Genomic DNA, 15,069 nt, shown 5'->3' on the forward strand with positions numbered 1-15,069 from the left:
AATATATATATGAAGAGTTCTCAACTATTATTAGCAAATCAATTCCAGCAATAATATGAAAAAGATAATACATAGTGGTCAAATAGGGTTTATCTTAGAAATAGAGATTGGCTTAACATTTACAAATCAATCAATGTACTTTACCATATAAACAGAACAGAAGGGAAAACATGATTATTTCAATATATGCAGAAATATCACTTGATAAAATTCAACAACTGACCTTGGTTAAAATTCTCATGAAACAGGGAATGAAAGGAGGTTTCTTCAATTTGATAAAGAGTATCTGTTAAAGTTGAGTGCAGTGGCTTATGCCTGTAATCCCAGGACTTTGGGAGGCCCAGGCAGGCAGATCACCTGAGGTCAGGAGTTGGAGACCAGTCTGGCCAACATGGTGAAACCCTGCTTCTACAAAAACACAAAACTTAGCCGGGCATGGTGGCACGTGCCTGTAGTCCCAGCTACCCAAAAGGCTAAGGCACAAGAATCGCTTGAAACCAGGAGGCAGAGGTTGTAGTGAGCCAAGATTGCACCATTGCATTGCAGCTTGGGCGACAGAGTGAGAGTCTACCTCAAACAAACAAACAAACAAAAAATAATCTATGAATATCTGTTAAAAACCTAATATACTTAATGATGCAATATTAACTGCTTTCCCTAAAAGATCTGTAAAAAGAAGTGAGGTCTGCTCTTACTACTGCTATTCAACATAGTACTGGAAGACAAAGTAGTGGAAGTGGAAAAGTACCCCACAAGAAATAAAAGAGCCAAAAGCTGAAAAAGAAAAAGCAAAGATACCTCAATTGAGAGCTGACATGTTTCTGTGTTCCGAGGAATCTATAAGCCACTTGAACCAATAAGTAAATTTAGCAAAATTGAGAAATATACGTCAATATTTTAAAATCCATTATTTTTCTATATACTAACAATAAACATCAAAAAATGAGACTTAAAAACAATACAATTTACAATGGCATCAGAGAAATTCTCCTAATATCTGGGAATAAATCTAACAAAAGATGTCTAAGACCTCTATACTGAAAAGTATGAAACATTGTTAAGAGATATTAAGGAAGATATAATAAATGGAGAGATATATCATAATCATTGACTGGAAATTTTAAATTGTTAAGATGTCAATTCTTATCAAATTGATTTATAGATGCAATGCTATTCTAATTAAAATCCCAACAGACTTTTAACATTTGTAAATCAATCAATGTACTTTATCCTATAAGCAGAGTAGAGGGGAAAACATGATTATTTCAATATATGCAGAAATATCATTTGATAAAATTCAACAACTGACCTTGGTTAAAATTCTCATGAAACAAGGAATGGAAGGAAGTTTCTTCAATTTGATAAAGAATATCTGTTAGAGTTGGGTGCAGTGGCTTATGCCTGTAATCCCAGGACTTTGGGAGGCCCAGGCAGCTGCTCATCTGAGGTCAGGAGAAGTTTTATAGAAGTTGATGAGCTGATTCAAAAATGCAAAGGATATAGAATAGCCAGGACAGCTTGAAGAAGAAGAACACAACTGGAGGACTTATTTGTCAGATTGCAAAGGTTACTGCCATCAGTTGACTTTTGTCAAACACATAAACAATTTAATAGGGAAACAAACTTAATTTTAATAAATGACACTGTAGCTGGGTAACCATGTGAAATACCTTGACCAGTACTGCACCACACACATAAAAGTTAGTTTGACATGGATCCTAGACCTAAAAGTAAAAGTTAAAATTGTAAAATTTTCAGAAGTAAACTTAGAGGAATATCTTCATGATCTTTGGATAGCAAAGATTATTTAAGCACAAAAAGTGCTAGCGACAAAGGAAAAACAGTGATGAATTGGACTTTGCCAAATTAAGAAAATGTCTGCTTATCAAAAGACAATGTCAAGACAGGAAAAAGGCAAGCCACAAACTGGGAGAAAATATTGGAATCCATTATATATATATTATGGATATACTATATATATAATTATATATATTATGAATCCATTATATATATATATATATATATGATTCTGATATATACAATACAGCTAATTTTGTAGTTTTAGAAGAGACAGGGTTTTCCATATTAGTCAGGCTGGTCTTGAACTCCCAACCTCAGGTGATCTGCCCGCCTCAGCCTCCCAAAGTGCTGGGATTACAGGTGTAAGCCACTGCACCCAGCTGGAATCCATATATTTGACAAAGAACTTGTATTGAGAATACATAAAGAATGCCTATAATTCAACTGACAAATCAACCTAAATATGGGCAAAAGATTTGAAGAACCTCAACAAATAAAGATGTCTGTAGGCTTAATATGAATAGATTCTTGTCATGAAACATCATTAAACATCAGGTAAATATAAATGAAAACCATAATGAGGTAACATTTTTAGGATGGGTAAAATTAAATAGGGTGACAATATAAAGTTTGATGAGGGTGATGAGCAATTGCAGTACTTGTATTTCCTGGTAGAAGTACATATTGGTACAACCACTGTTGAAAACTGAGTTTCTAATAGAGTTAGATACCTATCTATACATATGTACCTATGACCCAGCAATTCCATGCTGAAGTATTTATTCAAGGAAAATGATACATATGTCCACAAAATGACTTACACAAAATATTCAAAGTGAAAACTGGCAACACCCAGATGTTCGTCAATAGGAAAACAAACAAATTGTGGCATATTTCTATGTGGAATACTACTCAGTAATAAAGAAAGTAATAAAAAAGAAATATTTATTATTTATTATTTATTATTGATAAAAATAGTAATTGATACATACAACAAAAATACAAAAAATAAACTATTGATATGTACAACAGCACGAATGAATCTCAAAAACATGACATCGAATGAGAGAAGACAGACACAAAAGAGTACATACATTGTATGATTCTATTCCAATATATTAATCCATTTATATGGAATCAAGAATAGTCAAAATAAATCTATGATGATTGGAGTCAGGATAGTGGTTGCCTTGGGGTGGGAGGAGGATAGGCTGAGAAGGGGCAGGTGATGGAAATATTGGTCAGAATAATGGTTATACATTTGTAAAAATGCATCAAGTTATTCATTTAAGATTTGTGAATTTTACTGCTTATAAACGATTTCTCAAGAAGGTCCAAGAAATAGCATATAATGAGTGCAACAAAAGCTGCTACAGACGATCAGAGTTGCAGGAACTCACCAGAGAAAAATGACTCAACAGGAAGTCTGGATGAGTAAGATTCAAAGAGTAGGCAGAAAAGGACCTGAACCCCGCAGAATGACTAATATTTATAGGGGAATGGAATGGTTGTGGTGGTTGGTTTAACCTAGACCAACCAATGCAGAAAACTTGTAGTAATTCTAAATCTCAGGAGCTCACACTGGCACTATGACTCTTCATGACTCTGAGAGTCACTAGAGGTATACTTCAATCAAATATCTCTCTTTTTTAACCTAAAAATGAAAAATTGATAAGGCATAGTAAACATTTTAGGCCAACCAAGTAAGTTTGGTGTGTGCAACAGCCGTATTCAATGTTTTGTGATGTTCTGGGCTTATTTTGAAATTACCTTTTTGCTTGGTTTGTACAATAACCAAAGCCATGGGTGGGACAAACTGGAAACTTCCCAAAAGTCTTTTGCAAATAGATGAAATATAAACTATACAGCAATAAAAACTTAAAGATTCATCTTGGCAGTGGCTCACGCCTATAATCCCAACACTTTGGGAGGCCAAGGTGGGTGGATCACCTGAGCTCAGTTCAAGATCAGCCTGGCCAAAATGGCAAAATCCTGTCTCTACTAAAAAATACAAAAAAAAAAAAAAAAAAAAAAAAAAATTAGCTGGGTGTGGTGGGGGGTACCTGTAATCCCAGCTACTTGGGAGGCTGAGGCAAAATAATTGCTTGAACCTGAGAGGTGGAAGTTTCAGTGAGACGGGATTGTGCCACTGTACTCCAGACTGGGCAATAGAGCAAGACTCCATCTCAAAAACAACAACAACAACAAACATCTTGGAATTTAGCATTTTAATTTTTTTTTTTTTTTTTTTTGAGACAGTCTCACTCTGTCTCCCATACTGGAGTGCAATGGCAGGATCTCGGCTCACTGTAACCTCTGCCTCCCAGGCTCAAGCAATTCTCCTGCCTCAGCCTCCTGGGTAGCTGGGATTACAGGAACGTGCCACCACACCTGGTTAATGTTTGTATTTTTAGTAGAGACAGGGTTTCGCCATGTTGGCCAGGCTGGTCTCAAATTCCTGGCCTCAAGGGATCTGCCCGCCTTGGCCTCCCAAACTGCTAGGATTCCAGTTGTTAAACAGTCTCATTTGGAATCGACTACATTGTCTCTAAGGCTTCTTCCACTTTCAACAAACATGCAATCAAAGGTTTGATTTGCTAATTAATCTAATCATATTCTGACATGAAATGTCCTCTATAATCTTGTCCCAAGTCCCCTTACCATTTAAATCCTGTTTGTTTCCCAAATAACTACATCCTCATTCAAACCCTACAGCTTTTCCGAGTCCTCCTTTTACACTATCTCCTCTCATTACAAAGTTGTTTTCATGGGTATTTGATGGCAGAAACAAAACAAAACAAAAGTAAGTTGTTTCCAGCTGGGTGTGGTGGCATTCAACTGTATCTCAGCACTTTGGGAGGCCAAGGCAGGAGGATCACTTCGCTAGGAGTCTAAGACCAGCCTGGGTAGGACAGCAAGGCTTTGTCTCTATAAAAAAATTAAAAAAAAAAAAAAAAAAAAAACCAACCAACATGGAGAAACCCCATCTCTACTAAAAATACAAAATTAGCTGGGCGTGGTAGTGCACGCCTATAATCCCAGCTACTTGGGAGGCTGAGGCACGAGAATCGCTTGAACCCGCGAGGTGATGGCACCACTGCACTCCAGCCTGGGCAACAAGAAGGAAACTCCATCTAAAAAAAAAAAAAAAAATTTTTTTTTAATTAGCTGTGTGTAGTGGCACATGCCTGTAGTCTTAACTACCCCAGAGGCTGTGGCAGGAGGATTGCTTGGACTCAAGAGTTCCAGGCTACAGTGAGCTGTAATCATGTTACTGCACTCCAGCCTGAGAAACAGAGCGAGACCCTACCTCAAAAAAAAAAAAAAAAAAAAAAAAAAAAAAAAGTTGTTTCCATCTAGAATGCTTTAGCTACCTGCTCTTTACATTGACCCCTACCCAGCCCTTTGCACCCATTTACTCAATAAAGATTCCCTTTACCACAATGATCACCCCTCCCCTGCATTCCTGCAGTATTTGGGATTAAAATCATTTATTTGGCAGGTATCATCTAGGGCCTTGTGTTATTGGTTATCTTTTAATATATCTGTGTTTTCTCTCCCAGCTAGAATGTAAGGAGAAATACGGCAAAACTTACAACATACACTTTCCCTGCAAAATTTCCTGCAGCATCTAGTTACGTTATTTCTAATCGAGGCTCAACAAATACTAGGTGATTAACTGATTGGTTTATACAGGTTAGGAAGGATTCCTCAGATACTACTCACATTTCGGAATAGTATCATTTTGAAAAACAAGGCATCAAATATGCACAAATACAATTCCCCAAAGGAGGGCCCATTTGCTGGCAGGAAATGTTTCCCCGTGAAATCAGGAAAGCAGGAGAAGCAACCATCTCAGACCTAGGGATCTCGGATTTACAGTGATGTTGATGGATTGGAACATGTTATTAGCAAAGGCAGACTGGCTAAATCACAGACTGAGAAAGATAATAAGCTTTGGCATCTAGTATGCTTTGCTAAATTAAAGTTTAAAAAGGAAGGCATGAATAAATGAAACAGTTACTTGACAGCAGGCCTATTAAATGAAAATGAATCCATGCAAGTTCCAGAATACACATTAAGCCACTTTGGATACCACTTAATCATGAAACTAAAAATATCCTCCAAGCACTCAGCTCATTTGTGAGTTTGCTGAAAATGAATTAGACAGTATGAGAGGAATTAGTACCTGGTTGCAAAGGAAATCTGAAGCGTTTTTAAACTTCTAGTATTAATAATCTGGTAGCAGCGTTAATCATAATTGTTTAGGTGGAGGCTGTGGACTCTTGGGCACTCTAATGATGTCTATTCTCTGCTTATAGCATTATAATAACTTTCCATGGCCCTTGACACAACATTCAAAATCCTTCTCATTTCACAAAGCTGTGCATGAGATGCTCCTGTCTAACTTTGCAGCTTCTTCTAACACTGGTCTCTATCACATTGGCCATTCTTGGTAGCAAGATTGTTGCCCTGGCTGTGTTTAGCTGTCCTGCTCTCAGTCTATAACTTCCTAGCACCCAGTCCCTGCATTCAGACATTCTGCTTCAGCTGTGCATTTCAGTAACAGATGCTGTCAGGAATGGTAGTCCCTCTTTCCCTATGCTCCAGCCCACGGGCTTTTTGGTTTCCACATACTGCACATGATTCCCTGCCTCAAGGCCTTAGCATATGTTCTTTTGCTTTCTACCTGGAGCACTCTCCTATTTTTTGCCTAGATGCTTCCTATTCAGTTGTATTACTTCCTTGGGAAGCCATGGGGAGTTCTTTTATTACACACTCTTATAGCACTCTGTGCCTCTGTTTGACGATGCAAATCAAAATTAGAATAAATTAAGTGCATATAAATTTTATTGTTCAGTTTAATGTCTGTCTTCCACATTAGATTTTGTTCAGGGGAATACCTTTTCCTCTGACCCTGTTTCTCTGTGCAGGTACTTCCACCAGGGTAATCCTCCTGCCTCTCTTTACACCCCTTCTCAGTAATTTTTCAGCTTTGAGAGTTTGGGAGAAAGAACTGGGCATGCGTGGCTTAACCCCTTGAGAATTTCTCTTTTCTGTTGCTGGTTTGTTGGCAAGAACCACGTCCTAGATTGCTTTGCCCTGGGTGGGAGGTATATCCCTAAAGGATAGAAGGGCGACATTTGTCTAGCAGGATGTGTGACCTGGTGGTGGAACATCCAATAGGCCTGTCAATAATATTGTGGACATTTTGATGTTTGCTTCTTTGGTTGCTGTTTTATTTCTCATTTAGCACAAAGCTTGAAAGGGGAAAAAATATGTTAAAATTTTTATTAGATTATAAGTTTGTCTTATTTATCCAATGTAACCCCAGCACCCAGCCCAGTTCCTACATATAATGACTATTCCGTAAATATTTATGACATGTATGAATTACTTAACCTCTCTAAGCCAGCTTCCTCAAATGTAAAATGGTGATAAAACCTAGCAATCTGGCTGTGTTTTATGGGTATCCAAGATATTATACTGAAGCACTCAGTATAGTACCTGGCATGTGGTTAAATGGATAAATATTCTGTAGCTATTATTATCTGAATGCACCAACTGAGAATGATTCCTGTTTAGAGCTATTCCCTTCCACCAGTAGTCAAGATAATAACCATATGTCATTTGTGTCTTAAGTAGACACAAATCTTTCTTAAAAATAACATAAAATTTTTGTTTCTGTTCTTGTTTTTTGAGTCGGAGTCTCGCTCTGTCGCCCAGGCTGGAGTGCAGTGGTGCCATCTCGGCTCCCTGCAACCTCTGCCTTCTGGGTTCAAGCGATTCTCCTGCCTCAGCCTCCTGAGTACCTGGGATTACAAGCATGTGCCACCATGCCTGTCTACTTTTTGTGTTTTTCATAGAGACAGGGTTTCACCATGTTGGTCAGGCTGGTCTCGAACTCCTGACCTCATGATCTGCCTGCATTGGCCTCACAAAGTGTTGGGATTACAGGCATGAGCCACTGTGCCTGGCCTAAAAATAACATAAAGTTTTAAAACCAAACACTACATAGACCAGAAAGATTATCTACAATATTGAATAAGATATAATCTATTCAATGTATGCATATAGATTTAAAGGAAATTAACAAAAATATGTAAGATATTATATTCTTGTTCTCTTGTCCCTTATTGATCTTTTCATACTGAATTATTAAGAAAGCATTTTCAAAAGCATAGTTAGAGTACAATATCTTCTGGACTTGGTTTAAATATACTCTGTGTGATTCTGTGTGAACTGCATCATCCTTGGCATCTTGCACTGGTCTCTATCACATTGGCCATTCTTGGCAGCAAGATTGTTGCACTGGCTGTGTTTAGCTGTCCCACTCTCAGCCTATAACTTCCTAGCACCCAGTGTCTGCATTCAGACATTCTGCTTCAGCTGTGCATTTCAGTAACAGATGCTGTCAGGAATGGTAGTGCCTCAGGATGTAGATTATAAAAGAGGAAAAGATGCATTATTATGGAGGGCTGGTGGGGTGAGGGAAAGCCTTTTTATAACTGGCTATCTGTTGGCAGTCTCATTTGAACAAATGTGGAGTGTCTCCACTTCTTATGTGACAGACTGATAATTTTATCTCATTAAAAGTTGAAGGGAAATCGACTTACAGTTGGAATGAAGAAGGATACAAACAATCTTTGCTCCTAAGATAACAGGAAGGAAGAAAGGAAGGAAAGAAAGAAAGAAAAGGAAGGAAGGAAGGAGAAAGAGAAAGAGAGGCAAAAGAAAAATCATAGTTTTCTATGATCTAGCTAAGAGCAGTGGATGAAAAGAAGCCATGATGAGCTGATGTCCAAAGAAAATGGGCTCCTCATCAATGAGTGGAGAGGAGCAGAAGGGTCCATCCTTGGGGGTGGATGCCTAGTCTGGTGGAAATGAAAGAAACAAGTCTGCTGTGCATGGAGAGTCTGCATGGATGAGAAAGACACCCAAGACTTGAATGGTAGTGAGGGCTGGCTGACTGGGTTGGACTTTGGAAGAAATCCAAATGCAAAGTCAAATGACTTGATCCAACGATCCTTTTCACTCCCCCTCCCCACCACGCACACACATGTACACACACACACACACAGACACTTCCATCCTGATTTTTTCAGAGAAAGCAACAGTCTGGGAGGGATGCAAAGCAGAAAGACTATATGTCCAGAATTTTGTCTAGATTCTAGGGCACTACTGGAGCTGAATTATAAACCAAAATTATCTGAAGCTGAAACCCAACCTACTCCCAGTTGAAATATCGATAGGATCCAAAAAGATTAGCCCCTGGGCAGTGGGTGCAACACTGGGGATTGGGCTAATCAGAGATTAACTCAATCTACTCAAAACCATGGTCCAGCTCCAGTTCCAGCTCTCCAGCTGGCTCTAGGAGGAATCTGAATAATCAGCACTCTCTCCTCAACCCTCATCAGCAGCTAGAGAAAAGGACTTTCACTTGCTTGGAAATAAACAAAATATAATACTCCAATCTCCACTCTTTTTTAAACAGGACTATAACAAAAGCTGTTGAGTTGGGCACAGTGGTGCAAGCCTGTAATCCCAGCTACTTGGGAGATTGTAGCACGAGTAAAACTGCCTTATGCAAAGATTATGACAGTGAGAGAAGTCTAGCATGGCTTGCCCCATTTTCTTCCTAGCCTCACAGGCTGGCTGTCTTCACTCATTCCTGGGCATAGGGCAAGCTAACCATGGGAGAAATTTAGTTTATGGTTTAACTTTGAAGCAAGGATGAAAATAGTTTCTCCCTGAAACTGACTCCCTCTTTGTTTGGAAACTGACACCAGAGTAAGACTAATGAAAGCCACAAGATTAGGATTATGGGAGGGACTCAAATTCTGCAAAATGTAGGTGTAGCTTCCCTTTTCATAATCATTTACTGTGCTGGAGGTCACAAGATTTGTGACTTCTCCAATTGCTCATATATAGATAACATCACTATTGTAGGACCTAAGATTGGTCTTTTGAGATGTTTTTCAGACTTTTGCATTCATGCAACCAACTGACTCCACCCAGACCCAGGACTGATGACTCAGTTGGTCCCATGGCCCCCACCCAGAGGCTGACTCAGTGCACAAGAACTGTTTTTCGCACCCCTGTGATTTCAGTCCCACCAATCAACAGCACCCATTCCCTAGCCCCCGGCCCACCAAACTATCCTTGAAAAACTGTAACCTTTGAGGCTTTGGGAAGACAGATTTGAGTGAAAACTCCCGTCCTTTAGCTTGACTGTCTTGTGGTAACTAAACTCTTCCCCTATTGCAATACTATTGTCTCAGTGAATTCGGTTTACCTGTGAAGTGGGTAAGAAGAACATATCAGGCAATTACAGGAGGATTGCTTGAGCCCAGGAGTTTGAAGTTCAAATCTGGCCAGGGCAACATAGTGAGACCCTGTCTCTAAATACGTGTGTGTGTGTGTGTGTGTATGTGTGTATATATGTATAGACATACACATACATGCAAAGAAGCAGGAAAATGTGACCTTCCATTATATGACCTTCCGTTAGAGCAAAGCAGTCACTAGAAGCAAATCCAGTTACTAGAGTTAGAGGACAATGACTTTAAACAATAAAACAAGTATTAAAAAATGTTCAGGAATTTATAGGAAAAGATAGACATAATATGTAAAGACATGAGGCACTTCAGGAGAGAAATCAACACTTTAACAAAAGAACAATATGTAAATTCTAGAATTAAAAAATACAATATCTGACATTTAAAAAATCATTGAATGGGCTCAATAACCAACTGTATGCCACTGTGGAGCAAAGCACTGAACTTGAGGAAAGGTCAATGGAAATTACTCAAACTGAAGGAGAAAAGAAAAACAGATGGGAAAAAAATGAACGGAATGTCAGGACCTGTGGGATATTATCACATGGTCTAACGTATATGTAGTTGAAATCCCAGGAAAGATGAGAAAGAATGAAATGAGAGAAATCTTTTGAAGAAATAAGAGTCACAATTTTTCCAAATTTGGTGAAAAATATCAACTCAAAGTCCCAAGGAGCTCAGAAAGCCCCAAGCAAAATCAACACAAAGATATCTGCACAAAGGCATGTTAAATCTGTGGTCCAGCCCAACCCTACTGAGCTCTAGCAGAAATCTGAATGAGTTGTAACCCCCACCTCAACCTTACCAGCAGGCAGAGAAAAGGACTTTCACTCTCTCAGAAATAAACAGCACATAAATATCATATCCAGTTATTGTCCTAGTTTTCAAACTCGTAAAAATCAAAGATCAAATCTTAAAACACCCAGAGGAGGTAAAGGACTAGAGAGATGGTTATTCTGGTCCTAAATGCGACAAAAATAAAACTTTTTCCCAAAGTAGAAGTGGTGGAAGTTTGAGCAAAAATGATTATACAATTTTGGAGTTCACGAGGGAAAGACAAGCTGATGTGTTTCCATCATTTTTAGAATGTCGGATTGAAAACTGAATTTTTTTGGCATAATTTTGTGGCATAAAACTCTGAAAGGGAATGTAACACGTAAAGCTTTCACACATATAATTCTGAATGTGCACTTGTGAGAGATTCCAAAGAGGAAGGGTGTGTTTTGAAGTGATAATGGAAGCCCACAAAGGTAGAAGAACATCCAATTAAGTGAAATGAATCCAAGTCTTTATGCTGAGAAGTACTGTTTTCCAAAGTACTGAGGTATCTTGAAAATGAAGTTTACAAACTGCTGCCCTGAGGAATATATGTGAATATATGTGCATTACTTTTTTTTTTTTTATTAATCTTGGAATCAGAAGAGGTACCAGAATACTCGAGATGGGCACAGTTGGTTCTGTTTTCGAAATAGTAAAGGAGGTGCATTCTTAAAATGCCAGGCTAATAGTTTTGGCATGGACTCTGCCCATGGTTCTGGATTGTGAGATCAATTAACAAATAATTTGTTTAACTAGTGGCTGAAGTATTTAGCTAAAATCACATAATGCCAAGTTAACATTCCTTTTCTGAACAGAGTAACCAGACTAAGCAGTTTGGAGCAAAACTGTTTCCATAGTACATCTGGGATTCAGCCAAGTATGTGATAAAGGCTTTCATGAGATCTTTGTGGAATAGTTAGAGAAATGTATAAATGAATAGGTTGATTAATAACTGGTTATAGGGCCATTTACAGAATGTGCTGACACATGGATTGATGTTAATCAGCATGTAAAGACGTCTCTATTACTCCCATCTTCATCTCTTAATGCCTCCTTAACCCACTGAGACCCAGATTCTGCCCACATCCCTCCAATGAAGCAAGACTTGCTAAGGTCCCCAATGGCGTGGCGGTCTCTAGACCTCATGGACATTTTATTTCACCTGCCTTCTCAGGACAGTGGACACTCCTGTAGGCACTATACTTGGAAACTTCTGTACTTGATTTTGGAGTCAGCACTCCCACTTGACTTTCTTCTTTCTTTTCTTTCCTCTTTCCAACTCTCCTCCTCCTCCTCTTCCTCCTTCCTCTTCTTTTTTTGACACAGTCTCACTCTGTTACCCAGGCTGGAGTGCAGTGGCACAGTCTCGGCTCACTGCAGCCTTCACTTTCTGCGTTCAAGTGATTCCCCTGTCTCAGCGTCCCAAGTAGCTAGAATTACAGGCACATGCCACCAAGCCTGGCTAATTTTTGTTTTTTTTGTTTTTTGTTTTTTTTAGTAGAGACGAGGTTTCACCATGTTGGCCAGGCTGGTCTCGAACTCCTGACCTCAAGTGATCCAAGTGCTGGGATTACAGGCATGAGCTACTGTACCTGGTTTCTTCTTTCATTTCTGCCACCTCAGTGACACAGGGCTCTGATGTCCCCAGAAATCCTTAATTACTGGTGTTCTCCAAAGTTCTGATTTAGACTCACTGCTCTTTTTCTTCTAATCATTTTTCTTGGGTTTTCTGATTTGTTTGTTGGATTCAACTTTATGAGTTCACTGACAATGCTCAGGTGTCTGGGCCCCAGCCCAGATATGTCTGCTGGAAGCCCCATGCATTCATTAAGCTGCCTGTGGGCCTCCCCACTCACTTGTCCCACAGATGGCTCATGCATATGTTCAAAGCTGCATTTGTCACTACTCCTGTCAAAATCAGTCATTGTTCCTTTTCTTGTGTTTTCTATATCAGTGAATAGCACCCTGTCCATGTACCTACTCAGGCCAGAAACCTAGGAGCCACCCTTAACTCTTCCTTCCCATCTGCCTTAGACTGAATTGTGTACCCACCCCTCACCAAATTCATAGGTTGAGTCCCTGGGCTCTAATGTGATTATATTTGGAGACAGGACTATAAAGAAGTAATTAAGGTTAAATGAGGTCATAAGGGTGGGGTCCTAATCTGATAGGATTTGTGGCTTTATAAGAAGAGAAAGAGGGAGAGACATCTCTATTGCTCTTCATGCCCATGCACTGTGGAAAGGCCATGTGAGGACAGAGTGAGAAGGCAGCTGTCTGTAGGCCAGGAAGAGAGGCCTCATCAGAACATGACCATGCTGGAACCCTGATCTTGAACTTCCAGCTTCCAGAATTGTGAAAAAACACATTTCTGCTGTTTAAGTTACTCAGTCTATGGTATTTTGTTAGAGTAGACTGAGTAGACTAAGATAGTAGCAAAGAGTTCATAAAGACCTATCTATTCTATCTCTTTAATATATGTATAATACTTTTCTACCTTGTTCTTCTCGATGCCACTGATATACTTTAGAATCTCATCGTTTCTTGCCTTCATGTTCTCCATTAGCTCTTCTTGTCACTTTTTTTTTTTTTTTTTCAGACAAGGTCTCCTTCTGTTGCCCAGGCTGGAGAGCAGTGGTGCAGAGCAATGGCACAATCTTGGATCATTGCAGTCTGCAACTCCTGGGCTCAAGTAATCCTTCCAGCTCAACCTCCCGAGTAGCTGGGACTACAGGCATGCACCATCATGCAAGTTTTGTATTTTTAGTAGAGATGGGGTTTCATCATGTTGGCCAGGCTGGTCTTAAACTCCTGACCTCAGTGATCCGCCCACCTCGGCTTCCCAAAGTGCTGGGATTATAGGTGTGAGCCACTGTGCCTGGCCAGATCTTCTTGTCTTTGTACTTTTCATCCCCCAATTCATTCTTCCTCTTAGTGTCAGAACAATTCCTCTGAAAACATGAACAGTCGTTCCCTCCTCTGCCAAAAATGTACCATTTGATCTCCGTTATTTTCAGGATAAAGTTCAACTTAACAATACATATAAGGTCCTTCTGATTCTGACTTGTACATTTTTTTTTTTCTTGAGACAGAGTCTCACTCTGTCACCCAGGCTGGACTGCACTGGTGTCATCTTGGCTCACTGCAACCTCTGCCTCCTGGGTTCAAGTGATTCTGTTGCCTAGCAGCTGGGACTACAGGCATGCATCACCAAGCCTGGCTAATTTTTTGTGCTTTTAGTAGAGATTGGCTTTTGCCATGTGGGCCAGGCTGGTCTTGAACTCCTGGCCTCAAGTTATCTGCTCACCTTACCTCCCAAAGTTCTGGGATTATAGTCAGGAGCCACCATGCCCAGACCCTATTCTGACTTCTATTTACTTTTCCATCCTTATCTCTCTCATTGACCCCTTGTACCTTATGTTCCAACCATACTGAAAACTTTACGTTTTCCCCATACTTTGATATACCTGATGCTTGTTCTTCTTTGCTGACATGGTAGGCTCAAATTGAGGACTTCATTACAAGAGTTAGACAAGCTTCCTCCAATGAAGAAGACAGACAAGCAAAAAATTACTGTAATATAACCATGTCCACAGTAGAGATTTGTTCAAAAGGCCATGGAACACAAAGGAAGAAAATAAGCAGTAGAAAATGTTACAGCCAGTCCTTTACCTGAGAGTGTGCTGTGTTTGAATGCTGTGTCTCTTCCAAAACGCATGTTGAAACTTAATCTCCAGTGCACCAGTGTTCACAGGTCAAGGGCAGGACCAGGTGGTGATTAAGTCATGAGGGCCCTGGCCTCATGAATGGGATTAGTGCCCTGATAAAAGGGTCACGGGAACTAGCTGGGCCTTTTTGCCCTTTTGTCTCTTCCACCATGTGAGGACAGAGCATCCACCTCCTCCAGTGGATGCAGCTATGAGGGGCCATTTTAAAAGGAGAGAGCAGCCCTCACCAGATGCTGAATCTGTTGATGGCTTTATCTTGGATTTCCCACCCTCCAGAACTATGAGGAATAAGTTTCTGTTCTTTATAAATTACCTAATCTCAGATATTTCATTATAGCAGTACAAAATGACTAGGACAGAGTATAAAAGAGACATTTACATTT

This window comes from Macaca thibetana, chromosome 8 (genome assembly GCF_024542745.1).
Source record: "Macaca thibetana thibetana isolate TM-01 chromosome 8, ASM2454274v1, whole genome shotgun sequence".
Taxonomy (NCBI): Eukaryota; Metazoa; Chordata; class Mammalia; order Primates; family Cercopithecidae; genus Macaca; species Macaca thibetana.